The sequence below is a fragment of the Triticum aestivum genome, chromosome 3D (genome assembly GCF_018294505.1).
Source record: "Triticum aestivum cultivar Chinese Spring chromosome 3D, IWGSC CS RefSeq v2.1, whole genome shotgun sequence".
NCBI classification, from domain to species: domain Eukaryota; kingdom Viridiplantae; phylum Streptophyta; class Magnoliopsida; order Poales; family Poaceae; genus Triticum; species Triticum aestivum.
Genome location: NC_057802.1, coordinates 393084622 through 393112371, shown reverse-complemented (window position 1 = coordinate 393112371; position 27750 = coordinate 393084622). Strand labels below are relative to the sequence as shown.

Genomic DNA, 27750 nt, shown 5'->3' with positions numbered 1-27750 from the left:
GAGAGAGGAGGAGAGGTTCTCCCCCTTGTGCTTCCTCCTCCATGGCCTCCCCTAGATGGGGAGAGGTTCTCCCTCTGGACCTTGGCCTTCATGGCGATGATGGCCCCTCTGGGATCCTCCTCCATGGCCTCCGGTGATGATGGCCCCCTCCGGCAGGGTGCCAGAGAGGGCCTAGATTGATTTCTCGTGGCTACAGAGGTTATTTTCTGGAGGTTTATCTATTTATAGGAATTTTTGGCGTCAGTTTCACGTCAGGGGGTCCTCCGAGCCGTCCACGAGATAGGGGCCCATGCCCAGGGGGTGGGCACACCCCCCGCCCTCGTGGATGGCTCGGGACTCTTCTGGCCCAACTCTTTTACTCCGGGGCTTCTTTTGGTCCATAAAAAATCATCAAAAATTGGCACGTCAATTGGACTCCGTTTGGTATTCCTTTTCTGTAAAACTCAAAAACAAGGAAAAATAGAAACTGGCACTGGGCTCTAGGTTAATAGGTTAGTCCCAAAAATCATATAAAATAGCATATAAAAGCATATGAAACATCCTAGATGGATAATATAATAGCATGAATACTTCATAAATTATAGATACGTTGGAGACGTATCAGCCGCCTGCGACTTGACCACTATGTCGTCCACATACTCCTCGGCGTTTCTCCCGAGCTGCCGGCCCAGGGCAATGTGCATCAGTCGCTGGGAGGTTGCCCCGGCATTTCGCAACCTGAACGGCATGCAGGTGTAGCAGTACACCCCGCATGGGGCAGGAAAGCGGTCATCTGAACATCCTGCACCGCCATCTTGATTTGGTGGTAGCCCGAGAAAGCGTCCAGGAAGCACAGCAAGTCGCACTCGGTGGTGCAGTCGACGATCTGGTCAATGCGTGGAAGAGGGAAAGGGTCCTGAGGGCAAAGCCTTGTTGAGGCTCGTGAAGTTGACGCACATGCGCTCCTTCCCGCCATTCTTGGGGACAATGACCGGATTGGCCAGCCAATCTGGATGCCGCACCTCTCGAATGATGCCGACCACTTGCAGCTTGTGAACCTCCTGGACGATGAACGATTGCTTCTCTGGGGCTTGCCACCGTGCCTTCTGCTTCACTCGGTGTGCGCCGGGGCACACCATCAAGTGGTGCTCGATCACTCCCCGCGGGACGCCGACCAAGTCCATTGCCTCCCATGTAAACACGTCCTTGTTCGCACGGAGGAAGCTGACTAGTGCCTCTTCCTGGTCCGAGGGGAGGCCGGCGCCCATGGCGAATGTGGGGCTTGATCCCCCGCCATCATCGACTGGCACCTGCTTCGTCTCAGCCCGGTCTTGGGAGAACAACTCCTTCTTCTTTGCTGGTGCGGCTACCGGGATCTCCGGAGCTCCCTCCATGCCCGGTCGCACGGCCGCCGCAGCCTTGAAAGCGAGCTTGAGGGCCATGAGCGCGTCCTTGGTGTCCCCCACCACAGTGAGGATGCCGCTGCTCCCCGGCATCTTCATGACGTTGTAGTCGGGGTGAGTCGCTGCCATGAACTTGGCGAGGCCCGGATACCCGAGAATGGCATTATACGGGAGGCCGATGCGGGCGACGTCGAAGTCGATGAGCTCGGTGCGGTAGTTGTTATGCGTACCAAAGGTGACGTGGAGGCGGATCTGCCCCAGAGGAAAGGTGGAGCCATCGGTGACCCCCGAGTAAGGCTTGGTGGGGAGGAGCCGGTCGTAAGGCCTCCACGGAGAGGACGTTGAGACCAGCGCCACCGTCGATGAGGGTCTTGGTGACTGCAACATTGCAAATGGTGGGGGTGCAGAGCATGGGGATCGCGTCGGCACCGACCATGGTCTCGAGGTGGTCCCTGGAGTCGAAGGCGAGGTCAGCCTCGGGCGCCGCCCATCCTGGAGGAGCCCCCCGCCGCGACTGGGCGGCTGCCATCTGCCCAAAGAGCTTCTTGGCATGGCATCCTTAAGTGGGTGCCTGCGACCTGCCGAGGATAGCTGCGACGGCGTGGGGTGCTAGAGCCGCGAAGCACGCGACAAACAAATCGTGCCGCTCCTCCCAGGAGGCCACCGAGGACTCCGGTAGGTTGAGCAACTAGGGGCGAGGCACGCCTGTGAGAGCCATAGGGAGCCAGTTTTCCATGGCCTTGTCATCGCCACCCGCTGCCCAGACGGCCTCCGTGTAGACCTGGAGGAACTCCGTAGGATCCGGCACGCCGTTGTACCGCGGTGGCAACTCCGGCCTGAACTTCGGCGGCCACTGCACCTGTCGCAAGGCAGGGGAGAAAGCTCGGAGGCCCGCGATGCCTCCGAACACGCCCGACGGAAAGGCGGGAGGGGCGACACCTACCATGGAAACCGATCAGCGAGGGTGAAGTGTGGCTTGTGAAGAGGCAGACCTTCGACATGCCCCTACCTGCCGTTCCAAATGTCGGATTCAGGGCTCCGCAGACCAAAGCAAGGTTCAAACTCTGGGGCGTCTGCGAAGATATCAACCTCTCCAGCTAACCAGTTCGTTACCCCATGTCCTAGCTTGATGAACAAGGAAAAAGATGGACACAGCAGTTTACCCAGGTTCGGGCCACCTTGCGGTGTAAGACCCTACTCCTGCTTTGGGGTGGATCAGCCTCACAAGGGGCAGAGGATGAACTAGTACAGAGGAAGAACAACCTCGTGAGGTCTGCCCTGGTGAGGGAACGAGTTGAGGATTGGATCGGATCCCCTTCTATGGTGGTGGTTAACCTTTATTTATAGTGGCCTTGGTCCTCTTTCCCCAAAAGCATAGGCGGGAAGGGATCCCACAGTGAGTAGTTTTAAAGCGGACAAGTAGTACATCTTATCCCGACGAAAGGTGGTCTTCCCCTGCAAAGCTCCTGGTCGTGACGCCGTGGTGGGCTCGACGATGACATCCGTCCTTCCGTCCTGGCGGTCATGGTCTCATTGCACGGGCATGGAAACCTTTGGGTGATTCCTCGGGACCCCGCACCTGCAGTAAAGAGGAAACCTGCTGCTTTGCGCCCGCTGGCGCCCGCCTGACCTTGGTCATCATGGCTTGCGTTACCTCAACTTCATGAGGTGGGTGCTTGCATAGAAATCTGATGTAGGGTGGAACCTAGATGGACGATCTTTCATGAAAGGAGCAGATCCCGCGATGAACATGAAGAACACGAGGGGAAATCACGAGGGAAAACATCAGAGAAACACTCAAACCAACAAGATTCGGTTACACATATGCTAGATCCTCGAAACACAAAGAGATACATGATCCGAATCCAACAAAGGATGATACATAGGTAACTAGTTCTTCTCCGTAAGGGGTTCTTGAGGTCTTCCCGCTAGGGGGTCTTGAATCCAAGGTGGATCATCTCCGAAGAGGCGACGGTCTCTCTCGGTGGAGTAGATCCGGATGGATGAGCGAGGCTCTATCTCACATATGAGCTATCACGACGCTAACCCTAGAAAGAGGGAGGAGGAGGAGGAGTATATATAGTCTAGGAGGTCTAAGGGGTACATGGACCTCGGCCCTTTACTGTGCGCAGACAGATGGGGCCGGACGTCCGGGCGTCGGGCCGGATGTCCGGGCCTTCCCGAGGGGCCGGATGTCCGGGATGGGGCTCCGGATGTCTGGGTTGGCGGGGTCGGCCTCGGTGCTCTATGGATAGAGGGTGCCGGATTTCCGGGCTTTGGGCCGTATGTCCGGGCTGGGGCCGGATGTCCGGGGCCTGTAGGTGCTTGGCGGCTGGGCGGCTGCTGTGGGTGATGCTCCAGGGGCCGGATGTCTGGGGTCATGGGAGCTGTTCTCGACTCCTTTCATTGGTTCTCTTCATCCGTGAGCTTGAGGACTTGTTCGTCTTCACATGCATCTTCGGGAGGGTCCTATTGGTACCTAATCATGCACAACATTCCAGACTTAGGTAGTAGCCATGTCTCAAGGGGATCATATGTGATATCACTAAGGAAGGAAGTCACCTCAGTTTCGAGAGCTCTAGCTTGTGCTCGTGTCATAGGTCCTCTTGGCACTTGGAGACACGATGGTAGGTCCATGGGGATGACCATAGGATGTTCCGCATCATCTCCCCTCCCTTGGGAAAGATCCGACCTCGGATCAAACTCTTCATCACCATGGTAGGGAGACAGATCTTTGACGTTGAAGATGTCGCTCACAGAGTACTTGTCGCGTGGGATGTCAATCTTGTAGGTGTTGTTGTTGTAGCGTGCAAGCACCTTGAGGGGTCCATTGGCTCGTGGTAGAAGTTTGGACTTGCGTTCGTTCGGGAAGAGGTCTTTGTGAAGGTGTAACCACACAAGATCTCCAATGTTGAATATCATGGGTTGCTTGTTGACGTTGTGTTTGGTCGCGAGTCGTTGTACTTGGCGCTCGATGGTGTGCCTTGTGTCTTCATGCATCTTCTTGAGGTAGTTGACTCGGGCACTCGCGTCCATGTTGGTGCGCTCTTGTAGTGGTTGAAGCCGTAGACGACCTCGAAGGGGGACTTGTCGGTAGTCGATTGTCTTGCGCGGTTGTAGGCGTACTCAGCGATGGGTAGGCACTCCTCCCACTCCTTGATGTTCTTCTTGATCAACACGCGTAGTAGAGTGGAGAGCATTTGTCACCTCTGCTTGGCCGTCAGTTTGAGGATACTATGCCTAAGAGAACAAGAGCTTGATTCTGAGCTTGGCGCATAAGGTCTTCCAAAAGTAACTCATGAACTTGATGTCGCGGTCCCAGACAATCGTCTTTGGCACTCCATGTAGGCGCAAGATTTCCCTACAAAAAATATTTGCAACATGTGAAGCATCGTCTATCTTGTTGCATGGTATGAGATGTGCCATTTTAGAGAATCGGTCCATAACAACAAACACGAAATCCTTTCCATTTCTAGTTCTAGGCAAACCAAGGAAAAAATCCATGCTAATATCTTCCCATGGGTGATATGGAATAGGAAGTGGCATGTAAAGGCCATGAGATTGAGCTTTAGACTTTGCTTTGCGACATGTAGAGCATCGGTTGGTGAAGCGTGAGACGTCGCGGAACATCTTGGGCCAAAAATAGTTCTTGGCGAGCATAGCAAATGTCTTATCGCGTCCAAAGTGTCCCATTAGTCCTCCTCCATGAGATTCTTGCAAAAGTAACAACTAAAGAGAAGACTCGGGGATGCAAAGTTTGTTAGCTCTCATAAGACAATCATCCTTTAGGTAATATCGTTCCCAAGATGTATGCGTCAAAAATTTGGCATATGGAATAGCAAAAGTAGGATCATGTGCATACAAGTCTTTTATGTGTTCAAAGCCAATGACATTCAATTCAAGTTTGGTGACAAGCATGCATATGCGGGAAAGAGCATCCGCCACAACATTTTCCTTGCCTTTGATGTACTTTATGACATAAGTGTTGGCGTCCTGGGGCTGGGGGTGCCCAGACTTGCCTGCCTGCGGCCCACAGCGTGGCTGTATCGACGCCCTAGTACGGCCCAACTTCGACAACAACAACTCAAGACCCTCGCGAGGCGAACAACACCAAGACCCCCACAAGGGGCGGCCTCCCAGGGCTGGCTCTCGAGGAGCGGAGATATCAATGCAAGCTGCACCTCGCGAGTTTCACATGACATGAGCCGTGACGACCAAGGCCAGGCGGGTGCCAGTGGGCGCAGTGTACCAGTTTCCTCTTTGGTGCTAAGGGGGCAAGCGCACGCGTGGGGTCCCGAGGAATCAAGCAAATGTTTCCATTCCGATGCAACGATACCAAGACCGCAAGGATGGCAGGATGGAGGTCATCATGGAGCCCACCGCAGCGTCACCACTAGAGGCTTTTGTAGGCGATGACCACTTTTGTCAGGATAACTTGTACTAGTTGTCTCCCTTCGAATTTGGCCGTTGTGTGATCCCTTCCCGCCTACATTTGGGAAGAGGACCAAGGCCACTATAAATAAAACTTAGCCACCACCATAGAGAGGACGGATCCATTCCACCCTAACCAGCTCACCAGCTCATCGAGCACAAGAACACCTCACCTCCTGAGGCTGTTCCACCACTTTACTAGTTGATCCAGCCCCTCGAGGCAATCCACCACAAAGCTGGAGTAGGGTATTACACCGCAAGGTGGCTCGAACTAGGATAAACTGCTGTGTCTCTTGTCCCTTCGGTTCGTCGAGCTAGGCCGTGGAATCGTTGAGCAGGCGGATTGGCGAAGACGAGTTCTTCGCACAGACCCCAGAGTTCGAACCTCTCTAGGGTCTGTGGAACCCTGAATCCGACATTTGGCGCGCCAGGTAGGGGTGTGTCAAAGCTTCGCCTCTCCATCCGCTTCGCTTCGCTGTTCAGCTCCCATGACGAGCACCACTCCTTCGGCCGGACCAACGAGCGCACACGGAGGCGCTGCGGGCCTCCGAGCTTTCACCCCCGCCTTGCGACAAGTACAGTGGCCTCCCAAGTTTAGGCCGGAGATGCCGCCTCTCTACGATGGCGCGATGGATCCGGCAGGCTTCCTCCAGGCTTACGAGGAGGCCGTTTGGGCGGCCGGCAGCAATGGCAAGGTCATGGCCAACTGGTTTCCCATGGCCCTCACTGGCGTACCACGCGCCTGGCTGCTCAGCCTGCCAGGATCTTCTTGTTGGGGAACGTAGTAATTTCAAAAAATTTCCTACGCACACGCAAGATCATGGTGATGCATAGCAACGAGAGGGGAGAGTGTTGTCCACGTACCCTCGTAGACCGAAAGCGGAAGCGTTAACACAACGCGGTTGATGTAGTCGTACGTCTTCACGATCCGACCGATCAAGTACCGAACGCACGGCACCTCCGAGTTCAGCACACGTTCAGCTCGATGACGTCCCTCGAACTCCGATCCAGCCGAGTGTTGAGGGAGAGTTTCGTCAGCACGACGGTGTGGTGACGATGATGATGTTCTACCGACGCAGGGCTTCGCCTAAGCTCCGCTACGATATTATCGAGGTGTAATATGGTGGAGGGGGGCACCGCACACGGCTAAAATATCGTATATCAGTTGTGTGTCTAGAGGTGCCCCCCTGCCCCCGTATATAAAGGTGCAAGGGGGAGGCCGCCGGCCTAGGAGGTGTGGCGCGCCAGGAGGAGTCCTACTCCTACCGGGAGTAGGACTCCCCCCCTTTCCTTGTTGGACTAGGAGTGGAAGAAGGGGAAGAGGTGGAGGGGAGGAAGGAAGGGGGGCGCTGCCCCCCCTCTCCTTGTCCTATTCGGACTGGGGGGGAAGGGGGCGCGGCCCTGCCCTAGCCTCCTCTCCTCTCTTCCACCTAGGCCCACTAAGGCCCATTAAGTTACCGGGGGGTTCCGGTAACCTCCCGGTACTCCGGAAAAATCCCGATTTCACCCGGAACACTTCCGATGTCCAAACATAGGGTTCCAATATATCAATCTTTATGTCTCGACCATTTCGAGACTCCTCGTCATGTCCGTGATCACATCTGGGACTCCGAACAACCTTCGGTACATCAAAACATATAAACTCATAATATAACTGTCATCGTAACTTTAAGCGTGCGGACCCAACGGGTTCGAGAACTATGTAGACATGAACGAGACACCTCTCCGCTCAATAACCAATAGCGGAACCTGGATGCTCATATTGGTTCCCACATATTCTACGAAGATCTTTATCGGTCAGACCGCATAACAACATACGTTGTTCCCTTTGTCATCGGTATGTTACTTGCCCGAGATTCGATCGTCGGTATCTCGATACCTAGTTCAATCTCGTTACCGGCAAGTCTCTTTACTAGTTCTGTAATACATCATTCCGCAACTAACTCATTAGTCACAATGCTTGCAAGGCTTATAGTGATGTGCATTACCGAGTGGGCCCAGAGATACCTCTCCGACAATCGGAGTGACAAATCCTAATCTTGAAATACGCCAACCCAACAAGTACCTTTGGAGACACCTGTAGAGCACCTTTATAATCACCCAGTTACGTTGTGACGTTTGGTAGCACACAAAGTGTTCCTCCGGTAAACGGGAGTTGCATAATCTCATAGTCATAGGAACATGTATAAGTCATGAAGAAAGCAATAGCAACATACTAAACGATCGAGTGCTAAGCTAACGGAATGGTTCAAGTCAATCACGTCATTCTCCTAATGAGGTGATCCCATTAATCAAATGACAACTCATGTCTATAGCTAGGAAACATAACCATCTTTGATTAAGGAGCTAGTCAAGTAGAGGCGTACTAGTGACACTCTGTTTGTCTATGTATTCACACATGTATTATGTTTCCGGTTAATACAATTCTAGCATGAATAATAAACATTTATCATGATATAAGGAAATAAATAATAACTTTATTATTGCCTCTAGGGCATATTTCCTTCAGTCTCCCACTTGCACTGGAGTCAATAATCTAGTTCACATCGCCATGTGATTTAACATCAATAATTCACATCACCATGTGATTAACACTCATAGTTCACATTGTCATGTGACCAACACCCAAAGGGTTTACTAGAGTCAATAATCTAGTTCACATCGCTATGTGATTAGCACCCAAAGAGTACTAAGGTGTGATCATGTTTTGATTGTGAGATAATTTTAGTCAACGGGTCTGTCACATTCAGATCCGTAAGTATTTTGCAAATTTCTATGTCTACAATGCTCTGCACGGAGCTACTCTAGCTAATTGCTCCCTCTTTCAATATGTATCTAGACCGAGACTTAGAGTCATCTAGATTAGTGTCAAAACTTGCATCGACATAACCCTTTACAACGAACCTTTTGTCACTTCCATAATCGAGAAACATATCCTTATTCTAGTAAGGATAATTTTGACCGTTGTCCAGTGATCTACTCCTAGATCACTATTGTACTCCCTTGCCAAAATTAGTGTAGGGTATACAATAGATCTGGTACACAGCATGGCATACTTTATAGAACCTATGGCCGAGGCATAGGGAATGACTTTCATTCTTTTTCTATCTTCTGCCGTGGTCGAGCTTTGAGTCTTACTCAATTTCACACCTTGTAACACAGGCAAGAAACTCTTTCTTTGACTGTTCCATTTTGAACTATTTCAAAATCTTATTAAGGTATGTACTCATTGAAAAAACTTATCAAGCGTCTTGATCTATCTCTATAGATCTTGATGCTCAATATGTAAGCAGCTTTACTGAGGTCTTTCTTTGAAAAACTCCTTTCAAATACTCCTTTATGCTTTGCAGAATAATTCTACATTATTTCCGATCAACAATATGTCATTCACATATACTTATCAGAAATGTTGTAGTGCTCCCACTCACTTTCTTGTAAATACAGGCTTCACCGCAAGTCTGTATAAAACTACATGCTTTGATCAACTTATCAAAGCGTATATTCCAACTCCGAGATGCTTGCACCAGTCCATAGATGGATCACTGGAGTTTGCATATTTTGTTAGCACCTTTAGGATTGACAAAACCTTCTGGTTGCATCATATACAACTCTTCTTTAATAAATCCATTAAGGAATGCAGTTTTGTTTATCCATTTGCCAGATTTCATAAAATGCGGCAATTGCTAACATGATTCAGACAGACTTAAGCATAGATACGAGTGAGAAACTCTCATCGTAGTCAACACCTTAAACTTGTCGAAAACCTTTTGCGACAATTCTAGCTTTGTAGATAGTAACACTACTATCAGTGTCTGTCTTCCTCTTGAAGATCCATTTAATCTCAGTGGCTCGCCGATCATTTGGGAGAGTCAATCAAAGTCCATACTTTGTTCTCATACATGGATCCCATCTCAGATTTCATGGCCTCAAGCCATTTCGCGGAATCTGGGCTCACCATCTCTTCTTCATAGTTCGTAGGTTCGTCATGGTCTAGTAACATAACCTCCAGAACAGGATTACCGTACCACTCTGGTGCGGATCTTACTCTGGTTGACCTACGAGGTTCAGTAATAACTTGATCTGAAGTTCCATGATCATCATCATTAACTTCCTCACTAATTGGTATAGGCTCACAGAAACTGGTTTCTGCGATGAACTACTTGCCAATAAGGGAGCAGGTACAATTACCTCATCAAGTTCTACTTTCCTCCCACTCACTTCTTTCGAGAGAAACTCCTTCTCTAGAAAGGATCCATTCTTAGCAACGAATGTCTTGCCTTTGGATCTGTGATAGAAGGTGTACCCAACTGTCTCCTTTGGGTATCCTATGAAGACACATTTCTCCGATTTGGGTTTGAGCTTATCAGGATGAAACTTTTTCACATAAGAATTGCAACCCCAAACTTTAAGAAACGACAACTTTGGTTTCTTGCCAAACCACAGTTCATAAGATGTCGTCTCAACGGATTTAGATGGTACCCTATTTAACGTGAATGCAGCTGTCTCTAATGCATAACCTCAAAACGATAGTGGTAGATCGGTAAGAGACATCATATATCGCACCATATCTAATAAAGTACGGTTACGATGTTCGGACACACCATTACACTGTGGTGTTCCAGGTGGCGTGAGTAGTGAAACTATTTCACATAGTTTTAACTGAAGGCCAAACTCGTAACTCAAATACTCTTCTCCACGATCAGATCGTAGAAACTTTATTTTCTTGTTACGATGATTTTCCGCTTCACTCTGAAATTATATGAACTTTTCAAATGTTTCAGACTTCTGTTTCATTAAGTAGATATACCCATATCTACTCAAATCATCTGTGAAGGTCAGAAAATAATGATACCTGCTACGAACCTCAGTATTCATCAGACCACATACATCTGTATCTATGATTTCCATCAAATCTGTTGCTCTCTCCATAGTTCCGGAGAACGGCGTTTTAGTCATCTTGCCCATGAGGCACGGTTCGCAAGCATCAAGTGATTCGTAATCAAGTGATTCCAAAAACCCATCAGTATGGAGTTTCTTCATGCGCTTTACACCAATATGACCTAAACGGCAGTGCCACTATCATTATTAACTTTGCATCTTTTGGCTTCATTATTATGAATATGTGTATCACTACGATCGAGATCCAACAAACCATTTTATTGGGTATATGACCATAGAAGGTTTTATTCATGTAAACAGAACAACAATTATTCTCTAATTTAAATGAATAACCGTATTGCAACAAACATGATCAAATCATATTCATGCTCAACGCAAACACCAAATAACACTTATTTTTTCAACACTAATCCCGAAAGTATAGGGAGTGTGCGACGATGATCATATCAATCTCGGAACTACTTCCAACACACATCATCACCTCGCCTTTTACTAGTCTCTGTTTATTCTGCAACTCCTGTTTCGAGTTACTACTCTTAGCAACTGAACCAGTATCAAATACCGAGGGGGTGCTATAAACACTAGTAAAGTACACATCAACAACATGTATATCCAATATACCTTTGTTCACTTTGCGATCCTTCTTATCCACCAAATAGTTGGGGTAGTTGCGCTTCCAGTGACCAGTCCCTTTGCAGTAGAAGCACTTAGTCTCAGGCTTAGGACCAGACTTAGGCTTCTTCACTTGAGCAGCAACTTGCTTGCCGTTCTTCTTGAAGTTCCCCTTCTTCCCTTTGCCCTTTTTCTTGAAACAAGTGGTCTCGTCAACCATCAACACTTGATGTTTTTCTTGATTTCTACCTTCGTCGATTTCAGCATCACGAAGAGCTCGGGAATTACTTTCGTCATCCCTTGCATACTATAGTTCATCACGAAGTTCTACTAACTTGGTGATGGTGACTAGAGAATTCTGTCAATCACTATTTTATCTGGAAGATTAACTCCCACTTGATTCAAGCGATTGTAGTACCCAGACAATCTGAGCACATGCTCACTGCATGAGCTATTCTCCTCCATCTTTTAGCTATAGAACTTGTTGGATACTTCATATCTCTCAACTCAGGTATTTTCTTGAAATATTAACTTCAACTCCTGGAACATCTCATATGGTCCATGACGTTCAAAACGTCTTTGAAGTCCCGATTCTAAGCCGTTAAACATGGTGCACTAAACTATCAAGTAGTCATCATATTGAGCTAGCCAAACATTCATAACGTTTGCATCTGCTCCTGCAATAGGTCTGTCACCTAGCGGTGCATCAAGGACATAATTCTTCTGTGCAGCAATGAGGATAATCCTCAGATCGCGGATCCAATCCGCATCTTTGCTACTAACATCTTTCAAAATAATTTTCTCTAGGAACATGTCAAAAATAAACACAGGGAAGCAACAACGCGAGCTATTGATCTACAACATAATTTGCAATATACTATCAGGACTATGTTCATGATAAATTTAAGTTCAATTAATCATATTACTTAAGAACTCCCACTTAGATAGACATCCCTCTAATCCTCTAAGTGATCACGTGATCCATATCAACTAAACCATGTCCGATCATCACGTGAGACGATGGAGTAGTTTCAACGGTGAACGTCACTATGTTGATCATATCCACTATATGATTCACGCTCGACCTTTCGATCTCCGTGTTCCGAGGCCATATCTACATATGCTAGGCTCGTCAAGTTTAACCTGAGTATTCCGCGTGTGCAACTGTTTTGCACCCATTGTATTTGAACGTAGAGCCTATCACAGCCGATCATCACGTGGTGTCTCAGCACGAAGAACTTTCGCAACGGTGCATACTCAGGGAGAACACTTTTATCTTGAAATTTTAGTGAGAGATCATCTTATAATGCTACCGTCAATCAAAGCAAGATAAGATGCATAAAAGATAAACATCACATGCAATCAATATAAGTGATATGATATGGCCATCATCATCTTGTGCTTGTGATCTCCATCTCCGAAGCACCGTCATGATCACCATCGTCACCGGCGCGACACCTTGATCTCCATCGTAGTATCGTTGTCGTCTCGCCAACTTATTGCTTTTACGACTATCGCTACCGCTTAGTGATAAAGTAAAACAATTACATGGCGATTGCATTGCATACAATAAAGCAACAACCATATGGCTCCTGCCAGTTGCCGATAACTCGGTTACAAAACATGATCATCTCATACAATAAAATATAGCATCATGTCTTGACCATATCACATCACAACATGCCCTGCAAAAACAAGTTAGACGTCCTCTACTTTGTTGTTGCAAGTTTTACGTGGCTGCTACGGGCTTAGCAAGAACCGTTCTTACCTACGCATCAAAACCACAACGATAGTTTGTCAAGTTGGTGCTGTTTTAACCTTCGCAAGGACCGGGCGTAGCCACACTCGGTTCAACTAAAGTGAGAGAGACAGACACCCGCCAGTCACCTTTAAGCAACGAGTGCTCGCAACGGTGAAACCAGTCTCGCGTAAGCGTACGCGTAATGTCGGTCCGGGTCACTTTATCTCACAATACCGCTAAACCAAAGTATGACATGCTGGTAAGCAGTATTACTTATATCGCCCACAACTCACTTGTGTTCTACTCGTGCATAGCATCAACGCATAAAACAAGGCTCGGATGCCACTGTTGGGGAACGTAGTAATTTCAAAAAAAATCCTATGCACATGCAAGATCATGGTGATGCATAGCAACGAGAGGGGAGAGTGTTGTCCACGTACCCTCGTAGACCGAAAGCGGAAGCGTTAACACAACGCGGTTGATGTAGTCGTACGTCTTCACGATCCGACCGATCAAGTACCAAACGCACGGTACCTCCGAGTTCAGCACACGTTCAGCTCGATGACGTCCCTCGAACTACGATCCAGCCGAGTGTTGAGGGAGAGTTTCGTCAGCACGACGGCGTGGTGACGATGATGATGTTCTACCGATGCAGGGCTTCGCCTAAGCTAAGCTACGATATTATCGAGGTGTAATATGGTGGAGGGGGGCACCGCACATGGCTAAAATATCGTATATCAATTGTGTGTCTAGAGGTGCCCCCCTGCCCCTGTATATAAAGGAGCAAGGGGGAGGCCGCCGGCCTAGGAGGTGTGGCGCGCCAGGAGGAGTCCTACTCCTATCGGGAGTAGGACTCCCCCCTTTCCTTGTTGGACTAGCAGTGGAAGAAGGGGAAGAGGTGGAGGGGAGGAAGGAAGGGGGGCGCCGCCCCCCCTCTCCTTGTCCTATTTGGACTGGGGGGGAAGGGGGGCGCGACCCTGCCCTAGCCTCCTCTCCTCTCTTCCACCTAGGCCCACTAAGGCCCATTAAGTTACCGGGGGGTTCCGGTAACCTCCCGGTACTCCGGAAAAATCCCGATTTCACCCGGAACACTTCCGATGTCCAAACATAGGCTTCCAATATATCAATCTTTATGTCTCGACCATTTCGAGACTCCTCGTCATGTCCGTGATCACATCCGGGACTCCGAACAACCTTCGGTACATCAAAACATATAAACTCATAATATAACTGTCATCGTAACTTTAAGCGTGCGGACCCTACGGGTTCGAGAACTATGTAGACATGACCGAGACACCTCTCCGGTCAATAACCAATAGCGGAACTTGGATGCTCATATTGGTTCCCACATATTCTACGAAGATCTTTATCGGTTCCCTTTGTCATTGGTATGTTACTTGCCCGAGATTCGATCGTCGGTATCTCGATACCTAGTTCAATCTCGTTACCGACAAGTCTCTTTACTCGTTCCGTAATACATCATCCCGCAACTAACTCATTAGTCACAATGCTTGCAAGGCTTATAGTGATGTGCATTACCGAGTGGGCCCAGAGATACCTCTCCGACAATCGGAGTGACAAATCATAATCTCGAAATACGCCAACCCAACAAGTACCTTTGGGGACACCTGTAGAGCACCTTTATAATCACCCAGTTACGTTGTGACGTTTGGTAGCACACAAAGTGTTCCTCCGGTAAACGGGAGTTGCATAATCTCATAGTCATAGGTGTTGGAAATATACCCTAGAGGCAATAATAAATGGTTATTATTATATTTCTTTGTTCATGGTAATTGTCTATTATTCATGCTATAATTGTATTGTCCGGAAATCGTAATACATGTGTGAATACATAGACCACAACCTGTCCCTAGTAAGCCTCTAGTTGACTAGCTCGTTGATCAACAGATAGTCATGGTTTCCTGACTATGGACACTGGATGTCATTGATAACGGGATCACATCATTAGGAGAATGATGTGATGGACAAGACCCAATCCTAAGCATAGCATAAAAGATCGTGTAGTTTCGTTTGCTAGAGCTTTTCCAATGTCAAGTATCTTTTCCTTAGACCATGAGATCGTGCAACTCCCGGATACCATAGGAGTGCTTTGGGTGTGCCAAACGTCACAACGTAACTGGGTGACTATAAAGGTGCACTACGGGTATCTCCGAAAGTGTCTGTTGGGTTGGCACGGATCGAGACTGGGATTTGTCACTCCGTGTGACGGAGAGGTATCTCTGGGCCCACTCGGTAATGCATCATCATAATGAGCTCAATGTGACTAAGGCGTTAGTCATGGGATCATGCATTGCAGTACGAGTAAAGAGACTTGCCGGTAACGAGATTGAACAAGGTATTGGGATACCGACGATCGAATCTCGGGCAAGTAACATACCGATTGACAAAGGGAATTGCATACGGATTGATTGAATCCTCAACACCGTGGTTCATCCGATGAGATCATCATGGAACATGTGGGAGCCAACATGGGTATCCAGATCCCGCTGTTGGTTATTGACCGGAGAGGCATCTCGGTCATGTCTGCATGTCTCCCGAACCCGTAGGGTCTACACACTTAAGGTCCGGTGACGCTAGGGTTGTAGAGATATATGTATGCGGAAACCCGAAAGTTGTTCGGAGTCCCGGATGAGATCCCGGACGTCACGAGAGGTTCCGGAATGGTCCGGAGGTGAAGAATTATATATAGGAAGTCATGTTTCGGCCACCGGGAAAGTTTCGGGGGTTACCGGTATTGTACCGGGACCACCGGAAAGGTCCCGGGGGTCCACCGGGTGGGGCCACCTATCCCGGAGGGCCCCGTGGGCTGAAAGTGGAAGGGAACCAGCCTTTAGTGGGCTGGGGCGCCCCCCTTGGGCCTCCCCCCATGCGCCTAGGGTTGGGAACCCTAGGGGGGAGCTTCCCCCTTGCCTTGGGGGGGGGGCAAGGCACCCCTTCCCCCCCACTTGGCCGCCGCCCCCCTTGGAGATCTGATCTCCCAAGGGCTGGCGCCCCCCCAGGGGTCCTATAAATAGTGGGGGGAGGGAGGGCAGCAACCCACAGCCTTGGGCGCCTCCCTCCTCCCCTGCAACACCTCTTTCTCTCTCTCTCTCTCTCTCTCTCTCGCAGAAGCTCGGCGAAGCCCTGCCGGAGAGCCGCTACATCCACCACCACGCCGTCGTGCTGTTGGATCTCCATCAACCTCTCCTTCCCCCTTGCTGGATCAAGAAGGAGGAGACGTCGCTGCACCATACGTGTGTTGAACGCGGAGGTGCCGTCCGTTCGGCACTCGGTCATCGGTGATTTGGATCACGGCGAGTACGACTCCGTCATCCACGTTCATTGGAACGCTTCCGCTCGCGATCTACAAGGGTATGTAGATGCACTCCTTTCCCCTCGTTTCTAGTAGACTCCATAGATGCATCTTGGTGAGCGTAGGAAAATTTTAAAATTATGCTACGAATCCCAACAATAGGAACATGTATAAGTCATGAAGAAAGCAATAGCAACATACTAAACGATCGAGTGCTAAGCTAACGGAATGGGTCAAGTCAATCACATCATTCTCCTAATGAGGTGATCCCGTTAATCAAATGACAACTCATGTCTATGGCTAGGAAACATAACCATCTTTGATTAACGAGCTAGTCAAGTAGAGGCATACTAGTGACACTCTGTTTGTCTATGTATTCACACATGTATTATGTTTCCAGTTAATACAATTCTAGCATGAATAATAAACATTTATCATGATATAAGGAAATAAATAATAACTTTATTATTGCCTCTAGGGCATATTTCCTTCACTTCTGTGGCCTCCTGGGAGGAGATGCGCGGCCTCTTCGTCACGCGCTTCGCGGCATCGGCGCCCCACGCCGTCGCAGCCCTCCTCGGCGGTTCGTAGGCACCGCCCTCGGACCGCCACGTCAAGCAGTTCTTCTGCCAAGTGGGTGCCGCCCGCGTGCATCAGGGAGCTCCTCCGGGGTGGGCAGCGCCCAAGGCCGACCTCACCTACGACTCGACGGACCACCCCACGACCACCGCGGGTGCAGGCGCACTCCCGATGCTTTGTACCCCCACCATCTACAACGTGGCAATAACCAAGACCCTCATCGACGGCGGAGCCGGCCTCAGCGTGCTCTCTGTGGAAGCTTTCGGCTTGCTTCACGTGCCACATGGTCGGCTCCGCCCCACCAAGCCATTCTCCGGGGTTGTCAACGGCTCCAACAGCCCCCTGGGGCAGATCTGCCTCCCCGTAACCTTCGGCACCCGCGACAACTACCGCACCGAGCTTATCGACTTTGACATTGCCCGCATCAGCCTCTTGTACAACGCCATCCTCGGGTACCCAGCCCTGGCCAAGTTCATGGTAGCAACTCACCCTGCCTACAACCTCACGAAGATGCCTGGAAGAAGCGGCATCCTCACCATGGATGGAGACACCAAGGAGGCCTTTATGGCCCTCAAGCTCACCTTCAGGGCCGCGGCGGCAGTGCGCCCGGCAGATGAAGGGGCCTCCGAGGTCCCGAGGGCTACGCCAGCAATAAAAGAAGTAGTTGTTCTCTCAAGACCGGGCCGAGACGAAGCAGGTACCGGTTGACAAGGATGGGGCATCGGGAGCCACCTTCACCATAGGTGCCAACCTCGCCCCAGACCAAAAAAAGGCACTGGTCAATTTCTTGCATGCGAACAAGGAGGTGTTCGCATGGGTGCCCAAGGACCTGATTGGAGTCCCAAGGGGGGTGATCGAGCATCACCTGAGGGTGTGCCCCAATGTGCGCTCAGTGAAGCAGAGGGCGCGGTGGCAGTCCACAGAGAAGCAGTCATTCATCGTCCAAGAAACCCGCAAGCTGCAAGATGCTGGTGTCATTCGGGAGGTGCGGTACCCAGAATGGTTGGCGAACCCGGTCATCTTCCCCAAGAAAGGTAGGAAGGAACACCTGTGCGTCGATTTCACCAACCTCAACAAGGCTTGCCCTCAGGACCCCTTTCCGCTACCGCGCATCGACCAGATCGTCGAATCCACCGCAGAGTGCGACCTGCTGTGCTTCCTGGACGCATTCCCAGGGTATCACCAAATCAAGATGGCGGTGCAGGATGTTGAAAAGAAGGCCTTCCTGACCCCGTGCGGGGTGTACTGCTACACCTGCATGCCCTTTGAGCTGTGTAATGCCGGAGCAACCTTCCAGCGGCTGATGCACATCGCTCTGGGCCAACAGCTCGGGAGGAACGCTGAGGCCTACGTCGACGACATAGTGGTGAAGTCTCGGGAGGCAAGGACTCTCATCGGGGACCTGGAAGAGACGTTCGCCAGTCTGCGCAAGGTGGACCTGCGGCTCAACCCGGAGAAATGTGTGTTTGGCGTCCCCTCCGGCAAGCTGTTGGGCTTTCTGGTGTGGCACAGGGGAATCGAGGGAAAGCCGGAGAAGGTCAAGGCAATAGAAAGGATGAGTCCACCACAGACTCTTAAGGAAATGCAAAAGTTGGCGGGCTGTGTGACCTCGCTAGGGCGCTTCATCTCCAAGCTGGGGGAGCGTGCTCTCCCGTTCTTCAAGCTGATGAAGAAGAAGGGGCCGTTCGAGTGGACTCCGGAGGCTGACGCGGCGTTTCAAGACCTCAAGAGATACCTCACCAGCCCACCGGTGGTGGTGGCGCCACGGCCTCTTGAGCCCCTGGTGCTTTACCTAGCCGCCACGCCACCCTCCGCCAGCGCGGCACCGGTAGCCATCCGAGAGGAGCACTAAGCCAAGGACCTGCCACGCGACACCGTACGCTAGGACAAGACAACGTTGCTTCAGGACGATGCTCCTGAGGCCCCGGCGGCACCAGCGGAGGACCAGGCCCCTCAGGACGGTGCTCATGAGGCCCTAGTTACCCCTGCGAGCGGCCAAGCTCCCGAGGTTCCCCAACCTCAGTAGGTACAAGACCTCACCAGCACTTCCGCTCTCGTCGAGCACCCGGTGTACTTCGTCAGCACGGTACTGCGCGACGCGCGGGTGCACTACCCGATGCCGCAAAAACTCTTGCTCACACTTCTTGTCGCCGCACGCAAGCTGCACCACTACTTCCAAGGCCACCCCATCAAAGTCGTCTTGGCTTACCCACTAGAGAGAGTGCTTTGGAGCCACAATGCCTCGGGGAGAGTCGCCGAACGGAGCATCGAGTTGCAGGCATTCCAGTTGGAGTTCAGCACCACCAGAGACATCAAGGGAGCCGTGCTCGCCGACTTCGTGGCAGAGTGGACCGACGTTCCCAGCCCCGAAATAGGCGAGGACCGACTCCTCTCACTAGGAAGTGAGGCGCTAGACGGCTGGGTCATGTACTTCGACGATGCCTTCGCGCGCCAGGGCGCGGGGGCTAGAGCCGTGCTCATCTCGCCCACTCAGTTCAAGCTCTACTACACTGTGCAGCTCTGCTTCTAGTAGGGCGAGAAGGTCTCCAACAACATCGCGGAGTACGAAGGCCTGATCATCGGCCTCAAGGCCGCGGCAGCCTTGGGAGTGAAGCGCCTCACCATCAAGGGCGACTCCCAGCTCCTCGTCAACTTCTCCAACAAAGTATACGAGCCCAAGGACGAGCACATGGAGGCATACCTTGCGGAGGTACGCAAAATTGAGAAACAATTCTTGGGCCTGGAACTGCAGCACGTGCCTCGCGGCACAAACAAGGAAGCCTACGATATCGCGAAGAGAGCGTCCAAGCGCCTACCTCAGGAGCCCGGTGTCTTCAAGGATCGGCTCCTGCTACGGAGCCAACACTGCCTCGGTAGAAGCTCCCCGGGCACCGGCCTCGGGAGCCCCTGCCTGTGGCCCGACCTCAGGAGCGCGTCTGCTCCTCGCGCTCAAACCTCAGGAGGGGTGCTGGACCGAAGAGTTCAAGGCGTACCTACTTCAGGGGACCATGCCGGAGAAGGAAGAAGACGCGGAGCGTGCGGCTCGCCAGGCCACTGCCTACTGCATTCGGGACGGTGAGCTCTACCGGAATCGGCCAAACGATGTTTCTCTGCGATACATCTCCAGGGAGCAGGGGTGCGAGCTGTTGGCCGATATACACGGTGGAGATTGCGGGCATCACTCGTCATCGCGCACCCTCGTGGGCAAGGCGTTCTGCAGCGGATTCTATTGGCCCACGACGCTCAATGGTGCCATTGAGCTGGTGAGATCCTACGAAGCTTGCCAGTAGCACGCTAAGCAAATCCACCAGCCTGCTCAGGGTCTCCAGACCATCCCGCTCTCTTGGCCGTTCATGGTCTAGGGTGGGATATCTTGGGCCCATTCCCCAGAGTGCCCGGGGGCTACCGCTACCTCTACGTCGCCATCGACAAGTTCACCAAGTGGGCGGAAGTGGAGACTGTCCGCACCATCCCAGCCGGCTCGGCAGTCAAGTTCATCAAGGGCCTCATGAGCCAGTTCGGGGTCCCAAATTGCATCATCCCCGACAATGGCTCGCAATTCACTAGTAATCTTTTAAAAACATACTGTGCTAACCTTGGAACACAGATATGCTACACTTCAGTGGCACATCCCAGAAGCAATGGCCAAGCCGAGCGCGCAAACGCAGAGGTCCTGAGGGGCCTCAAGGCAAGAACTTTCAAGAAGAAGCTCGAGGCCTGCGGCAGGGGCTGGCTGGATGAGCTCAAGTCCGTGTTGTGGTCCATCCCCACCACTACGACCAAGCCAACCGGTGAAACTCCATTCTTCCTCGTCTACGGAGCCGAAGCGGTTCTCCCACACGAGGTTAGGCATCGCTCAGCGTGGGTCTTGGCGTTTGATGAGACACGCCATTACACCATGCGGGGGATGGACCTCACGCTGGGGGAGGAGCGCTGCTGTCAAGCCTCGCTTCGGGCGGCAAGGTACCAGCAGGCGCTACAGTGGAACTACTGTCGCAGCGTCCGCTCCAGGACCCTTGAGGTGGGTGATCTCGTCCTGAGGCGGGTGCTCTCTAGGGAGGGGCTGCACAAGCTCTCTCCCATGTGGGAGGGCCCGTTTAGGTTGCCCGCGTCTCCAGGCCTGGCGCCGCGCGCCTAGAGATGCATGACGGGGTCCCCATCCAGAACGCCTGGAACATCCAGCACCTCCGGAAGTTCTACCCATGAAGCAAGGCCCAGTGCCTGTGAAGGTCTCCGCTCGTGACACTCTTACGTAATAATGAGTGGGGTTGTACACGCCCCGGAGTCTCCGGAGAGCCGCCCTCGGGCCTCGGGGGCTCCCTTCCACGTCCTAGTGGCAGCACTTAGCTCCGCGCTGGTGAGAAGACTAGACTAGGTGACGGACGCGGCTGTTCATTTGCTTGCTTTTTGTAGCTGGTTTGCAACCCTTTAATGGAATTTGGAGTTCTAGCATTTCTCGATTTCCTAGTTGGGTTTTTTCTCCTTTTGCTTGCTCGCCTCTTTGTCTTGGATCAGGGAGAGCGGCAGTTGCCCGTCGCTCTTCCTCGCGCGCCTGGCGCGGGGGCTGGGCAGGTGTGTGCGTCCGTTGGGCTCTCCCATGCCGTGAACACACCTTGCTAAATCCCTATCGCCCCAAAGCTTCGGCTTCCTTGATCTTCGCGAGGCGCCTCGAGTGAGCTCGTGATTTACGCACCCTCTTAAAGTCCATGCCCCTCGGGTACTGCGACGTGGTGCACTAAGCCACGCCTAGCCCATGCCCGATGACTCGCGCAAGGAAGAACAAGACACCCGGCAAGTTTGCTAACAATCCTGCAGCTTTATGATGTCTCCCGAGGCCAACGGCTCCTGGGTTGACAACAAGGGGGCCGCACCAGATGCTGAAGGGTGTGCCCTCGCGAGGTGGGAAGCTGCCGCGAGTACATCAAGCTAAGTTATCCTACCGCACCTACTCGGAGCACGAACATCGTAGCATAACACAAGAACAATAAACATAGCATAGTGGCATAAGTACCATGGTTCATCACACACCTCAGCAAGGCCCTCTACTTTTTTCAAAATGCAGGAGAAAGGAAAGGTTAAACAAAAGCGGGCCGCACGACCGCAGCAGCTCCCGAGGACAGGGTCCGGAAGCCCTCTGGGCTCAACCTGAGCCTTGCTCCTGCTTCACCGAGGTGTGGCGACGAGAAGATCTGCCACCTCCCTCGAAGCGAGCCCGGCGACGTGGCGGCTGGTCGTAGCCGCCGCTGCTTGTGCTCTCGGTGGAGGAGGAGTCGCCGCTGCTGAACGAGCCACGGTCGTCGCCAAGCGCAAGCTCACCCTCAGCGTGACCACGGCTATCGTCAAGGCCAAGCTCATCGTCGCCGCCGTCGTCTTCGGGGCAGCACCCTGCGCGACGGCCATCTTCCCCAAACACCCTCATGTAGAGGGTCGCGATGCCGTCGTACTAGAAGTGGAGGCTGCACCTCCCGCTCAGGCCGCGCGCGCGGGCAAACACCTGCCACCCGCGGGTCAAGGCCATGTTCCAGGCGGCGGAAACTTCGACCCCGACCAATGAAGCCTTGTTGCAGCATCCGTCAGCCTGCAGCCAGAGGCCGTTAAGGCCAGCGAGCGGCAGCTCGCCCGCGAAGAAGCGCGGGAGTGAGAACCACACGACAAACTCTGGGAGCACCTCCGCCGAATGGAAGCGCGGCCAGGGAGGCCTGGCAACCATGGCATGCCTCCCCTCATCGCAGGGGCTGCCTCGCCCCTGGCGGCTCCCGCTGTGAGAAGAAGCCTCGCCACGGTCGCTTGAGGCGCGCCCGCGCCCCTGAGGAGCCACCGCAGGAGTCGCGGCATGCTTGCGGGGGCGACCTTGCCCTCTCTTGGGCGGCGGTGAGCCGTGCCCCTCCTTGGGGGCTTTCCCCTTCTCGGTAGTGGAGAACTTCCTCGCCGGCGCCATGGGTGCTATGGCAAGATAGCAAGGCAAGAAGGAGGAAGAAGGAGTGGGTGGCGAGAAGATGGAGATGGGCGAGGGGGGCTCTGCCCTTCCCCTCATTTATAGCCAGAAGGAGGCCAACTGCCGGCCTCCACGACCCCGCGCAATGATGGTTTTTCTCTGCATGCAGCAGAGTCTCGTCAAGTCGAATGATTGCCGAGGTGGCATGGGAAGCGGAGACTCCCACGTCCCATCAATCGCCACCCGTCGACCCAGGCCGCAGGCGGTTAGGGCCCGCGGCGCTCCGCACTTGCCCTTTGGCTTCGCCTCGAAGCCAAGTTCGAGCGCGCCTTGGGCCCAATGGCTACTGTCGGCGTCCTGGGACCGGAGGTGCCCAGACTTGCCTATGTGCGGCCCACGGCGTGGCTCTATAGACGTCCCGGTACGGCCCAGCTTCGACAACAACAACTCCAGACCCTCGCGAGGTGGACAACACCAAGACCTCCATGAGGGGCGGCCTCCTCAGGCTGGCTCCTGAGGAGCGGAGATATCAATGCAAGTTGCACCTCGTGAGGTTCACATGACATGAGCCGTGATGACCAAGGCCAGGTGGGTGCCAGTGCGCGCAGTGTACCCGTTTCCTCTTTGGTGCTAAGGGGGAAAGCGCAGGCGCGGGGTCCCGAGGAATCAAGCAAAGGTTTCCATTCCGGTGCAACGAGACCAAGACTGCCAGGACGGAGGTCATCACGGAGCCCACCGCAGCGTCACCACCAGAGGCTTTGGCATGCGAAGACCACTTTTGTTAGGATAATGTGTACTAGTTTTCTCCCTTCGAATTTGTCCGTTGTGGGATCCCTTCCCGCCTACATTTGGGAAGAGGACCAAGGCCACTATAAATAAGACTTAGCCACCACCATAGAGAGGACGGATCCATTCCACCCTGACCAGCTCACCAGCTCATCAAGCACAAGAACACCTCACCTCCTGAGGTTTTTCCACCACTGTACTAGTTCATCCAGCCCCTCGAGGCAATCCACCACAAAGCTGGAGTAGGGTATTACACCGCAAGGTGGCCCAAACCAGGATAAACTTTTGTGTCTCTTGTCCCTTGGGTTCGTTCAGCTAGGCCATGGAATCGTTGAGCAGGCGGACTGGGGAAGACGAGTTCTTCACACGCACCCCAGAGTTTGAACCTCTCTAGGGTCCGCGGAACCCTGAATCCAACAACAAGGAAATGACTCAGTGAACTCACTCCATTTAGCATGACGCTTGTTCAACTTAGTTTGACCCATAAGGTATTTAAGCGTTTCATGGTCGGTATGGATGAAAAATTCATGAGGGCGAAGATAATGTTCCCATTCATGCAAAACTCACACTAAAGCATATAGCTCTTTGTCATAGATGGGGTAATTGAGTTGCGCTCCACAAAGTTTTTCACTAAAGTAAGCTATTGGGCGCTTCTCTTGCGTTAACACACCTCCTATGCCATTACCACTAGCATCGCAATGAATTTCAAAGGGTTTGTCAAAGTTGGGTAATGCAAGCACGGGAGCATGAGTAAGCAAATTCTTAAGCGCATTAAATGTAGTATCATGAGATGGTCCCCAAACAAAGGGTGCATTTTTCTTGCTCAAAGCATGTAAAGGAGATGCAATGATGCTAATATCCTTAACAAATCTACGGTAGAAACCGGCTAAACCAAGGAAGCTATGCACTTGTTGCAAGTTGGTTGGTTGGGACCAATTTTTAATAGCATTGATCTTAGATTCATCAACATGAACACCCATAGAAGACACAACAAAACCCAAGAAAACAAGCTTATCAACACCAAAAAGGCATTTTTCCATATTTGCATAAAGGCGCTCTTTCCTAAGGGTTTGCAACACGGTTCTAAGATGGGTGACATGATCTTTGAGGGATTTGCTAAACACAAGAATATCGGCAAAATAGACCACAACAAATACACCAATATAGGGTTGGAGAGCAAAACACATGACTCTCATGAAAGTACCGGGTGCTTCAGATAAACCCATTGGCATAACAAGCCATTCATATAAGCCAAATTTGGTCTTAAATGCGGTTTTCCATTCATCACCTTCTTGCATGCGTATTTGATAGTAGCCACTTTTAAGGTCAATTTTAGAGAAAATGGTGGCTCCGCTAAGTTCATCTAGCATATCATCTAGGCGTGGAATGGGGTAACAATAATGGATGGTAATAGTATTGATAGGACGACAATCGGAACATATGCGATATGTACCATCTTTCTTGGGAACAAGGATTGCCGGGATGGCACAAGGGCTCAAACTTTCTCGAACATGGCCGTTGTCGATGAGTTGTTGTACTTGCCGTTGGATCTCCTTAGTTTCCTCGGGGTTGACGCGGTAGGGAGCCTTGTTAGGAAGGGGTGCTCCGAGGATGAGGTCGATTCGGTGTTCGATGCCTCGTAGTGGAGGTAGACCCGGAGGTAGCTCATCAGCAAAAACGTCTTGGAATTCCTGCAATAGAGAAGATAACACTAAAGGTAGATTGTGAGAGCTGTTAGATTTGGGTGCCTTGTCCTTGCACAAACGGACATAGTGCATGACACTTGATGGGTTCTCACTCACTTCTCTCATCTCACTTTTGGTGGCAAGTAGGACTAAGTTCTTCTTGTCGATCATCGTGGAGGCACTCGATTTGGGCTTGTGGCGCTCACTCTCTTTGTGGTGGTTTGCTCTCTCACTATTCTCTCCATGATGGGTGGCTTGCTTGTCGGTGATCACTTGGCTTGGAGACATAGGTCGTAGCACGTACTCCTTTCCTTTCATCTTGAAGCTATAGTGGTTTGAGCGTCCGTTGTGGATTACGCCTCGGTCAAATTGCCATGGTCGTCCAGGAAGGAGGTGGCAAACGGACATCGGAACGACGTCACACTCCAAATTGTCTTCGTAAGCTCCGATCTTGAAGGAAACTTGTACCATATGCTCGACTTGGATAGTGCCGGAGTCGCTAAGCCATTGAACCTTGTAGGGATGTGGGTGCTTCATCTTGACCAATTGGAGCTTGGATCATAGTTCTTCACTTGCCAAGTTATGACAACTCCCTCCATCTATGATGACCTTGACAGACCTTCCATTGATGCCGGCCTTGGTGTGAAAGATATGGCATCTTTGGTCTTCGTCTTGTTGATGTTGAAGAGTCAAGACCTTGGATACAACGAGACCGGGGCTCGAATCTTCGTCACAAAAAACTTGATTATCTTCATCTTCGTTCACTTGCTGGTGCATGGCCACTTGCTCAAGGGCTTGCAATTCCTCTTCACTCATGGAGTCATAGGTTCCGTCGTTGTTGAGGATCATGGTGCGCTTGTTGGTACACTCAAAGGACTTGTGGCCTCGGCCACCGCATGTGAAGTATTTCAAGGAACTTGTCTTGATGGTCTCATTGGTCGGAGTAGATGATGATGAAGCTCTCGGCTTGAAGTTGCTTGTAGTAGGAGGACGATTTGAGGTAGTCAAAGTTTTCTTGTAACTTGACTTGTCGACGGTGCTTGGGGTAGCTTTGGTTGAGGTAGAAGGTGTTGGAATCGTTGAAGCTTGGGTGTTGGAGAGGCCGTAGCTCTTGGAAGAGTACTTGGCGTACTTGAAGTCATCTTGCACTTGATGTTCCGCTTTGGTAGCTTGATGCACTAGCTCGATGAGGTTCGAGTATGGTTGGAAGTCGGCGATCTTCTTGATAGGATGATTGAGTCCATTCAAGAAACGTGCCATAGTTTGCTCATCATCTTCCGTGACATTGGCTCATATCATGGCAATCTCCATTTCCTTGTAGTACTCTTCAACGCTCTTTGTTCCTTGCTTGAGGAGTTGGAGTTTTTTGAAGAGGTCGCGATTGTAGTAGGTTGGCACGAAATGTGCTCTCATGACATCCTTCATTTGTGACCAAGTTGTGATGGGTGGTTCACCTCTTGCCTCTCGGCGGTCAATGACTTGTTCCCACCAAATGAGGACGTAATCTTGGAACTCAAGGGATGCCATCGCAGTCTTCTTCTCTTCCTCATAGTTGTGCAAGCGGATGATTTTGTCAACCTTCAATGCCCATGAAAGGTACTCCTCGGGTTCATTGCACTACTGCAGGATGCTGCTAACGCGACACTACAATCAGAGACCCTTCGATGAAACTGTGTGCGATGCAATAATCGCAAATGGTAGTGTAAAATAACCGTCAAAAAAGGTGCAAACCATTTGCGATGGTGGGCACATCAAACAAGATTCAGATTTTAGTTGCGTGTGTGATGCTGAGCATACGGTTGATCCATCTGAACTGTTTGCGATTAGACAGAACAACAGAAACGGGCAACCATATGAATGTGTGTGTGATATATGGCATACAGCTCGCTCCGGTGAACTGTTTGCGATGATCGAGGTGAACACAAACAATTCAACGTAACAAGATGTGTGTGATACCCGGCAAACAGGTCAGTAATCAGAATTGTGTGCGATCATTATAGACAGCCCATACGGACTTTTTTTGGGAATTGTGTGCTCGCATTGGCCCAGTTCAACAAACCAACCTGTGGGCGATAATGTAGAAGATCTCTGTCGAATACTTATTACTAACCATCTGCGATGAGATTTACAGGATAAATAGAGATAACAAATTAATATGAGCGAAAGGAAACAGAGATATGTACAGTCTGCTTAATTTAGTCCTTCTTCTTGTTGTTGTTGTTGGATGGCCCCGTGACATCGTCTTGGCGATGACGCTTCTTGCCGCTGTCAGTTGGCTTTTCATCGCCGCCGCCGTCGTCATCCTCGTTGCTGCCGTCGTCTTCCTCCTCCTTGTTCGACCATTCCTCCTCCTCCTCCTCATCAGCGTCCTCTTCTCCATCCCCCGA

At 51.3% G+C, this 27750-nt stretch overlaps 1 pseudogene; it reads right to left on the bottom strand.

Annotated features, from left to right (window-relative positions):
- Positions 1 to 2070: 2070 nt before the first annotated feature.
- Positions 2071 to 27750, bottom strand: part of LOC123076321 (uncharacterized) — a 130194-nt pseudogene continuing 104514 nt past the window's right edge.